Source organism: Mizuhopecten yessoensis, unplaced genomic scaffold, assembly GCF_002113885.1.
Source record: "Mizuhopecten yessoensis strain PY_sf001 unplaced genomic scaffold, ASM211388v2 scaffold10529, whole genome shotgun sequence".
NCBI lineage: Eukaryota > Metazoa > Mollusca > Bivalvia > Pectinida > Pectinidae > Mizuhopecten > Mizuhopecten yessoensis.
Window position 1 is genome coordinate 602,238 of NW_018408592.1, and position 1,482 is coordinate 603,719.

General features: G+C 35.5%; 1 protein-coding gene across 5 annotated transcripts in view; it reads left to right on the plus strand.

Moving 5' to 3' along the window:
- Window positions 1-388: 388 nt before the first annotated feature.
- LOC110460953 (phosphatidylinositol 3-kinase 2-like) overlaps window positions 389-1,482 on the plus strand; it is a 28,769-nt gene continuing 27,675 nt past the window's right edge. For 4 of the 5 annotated variants that reach the window (XM_021514185.1, XM_021514189.1, XM_021514188.1 and 1 more), the window contains exon 1: window positions 393-447. The gene's annotated coding sequence lies outside the window, so the exon portion shown is untranslated. Of the gene's footprint in view, window positions 448-1,482 lie in introns of all 5 variants that reach the window. The other variant, XM_021514186.1, reaches the window with a different exon arrangement.

A 1,482-nucleotide genomic window follows, 5' to 3' on the forward strand; every position in this document is an offset into this window, starting at 1 on the left:
TTATAACTACCATTTACCTTATCTAATTCACTCTTTGGTATAAATATAATGGCAAACACACATATAAGTTGGAACACTGCTCCTAAAAGGAGTCCATAATGCAAAACATTTTCAAACAGAGTTGGTTCCTCTATTTCGATCGCCATCTTTGATTTGTATACAGCTTTTGCGACATCAAATTATTCTCAAAATGTTATGTGTAATTTTATAAAAGCCAAACTAGATTAATCATGTGAGATGAGTTCTTGGATATATATTTTGTTTTAACTTGTAATAATTTAATGTTCTTTTTGAAACTTATATTACAACAATAGATATTTTTCGACAAATTTCCGCTTCCGTTATACTTCATCCAATCAAAATTCGCATATATTGCAGCGACATCTCTCGTGCAGCTTTTGAAATACAAGTGGGAAATACAAACAGGTGGTTGAACGTCAAAATCCAGTAATTTTAAATTCATATTCTTTTTGATAACTGACATGTTTATTTTTATATACGATGTAGATTTCCCAAACGTACGTTACATATGTATATACAAGATATTTAACTTTTTGCTTGATAAACAGGAAAGTTTTCATTTAACGCTACTCGCACCACAGGGCCCTCCTTGTGGGCTCCTAACTAATACTGGCATTTAATCTTATCCAGGGGTTTGTCCTTTAACAATTGGCACCTTACGTGCAAAATGAACTGCATGATTTTGTTATTCCGAGTCTCTATTGACCCATCATAGTTGTATCGCCATGATCTAGTCCGAAATGACTTGACTTCCCCGACCTCCTTTATTTGTTTATGTAAGTGGGTTATTTCGGTCTAGCTATGCTCATGGGTCATGGCGTTGAACAACATCTCACATTTGTTAGCCACTGGTCCTTTTGAAAGTTGAGAATGTCTTGCATACATTAACCTAGGGGAATCCTGGACGTTTCGGTACCTGGTAATTTTGATACCTAAGAATGTAGGTTATTTCAATAAGTTTTTGTAAGGTAAAACAAAACCGCTAAGAAAATCGAAATATGATATTAGCAACACGTGACAATAAAAAGCAAAGTAAATGTTAAACCGTTATTTGAAGCACCTAAAAAATATTGAAAGGACTGTTGTGAAGTGACTTAAAGTACCCGAACTGAGTAACAAGTATCAAAGCATCTCATGTACTGAATTGACCAGATTACCTAAATATCAGGACACCAAATTGGTTTATTGAATTGGTCTAATTCTTCTTCTTCTTCTTCTTTATACGAGGGCTCCATCAGTTTGATGATTATGCCATCGGGGGTCCTATTGTAGAGGCGTGAAGGGGTTATTAATAGTGATTAGGGGTGGGGTTGGTTTTTTTTTGTGATTTTTTTGTGCAAGGTATAGATAAAAAGTTAAAATCTGGTGTATGTACTAGTGTGTGATGAGGGCTTCAAGGGCTGTGTAGGGTAAGTGTGCCTTGAAGTCCTCTAGTGTTGTGCATTGGACTGCTGCTAAGGG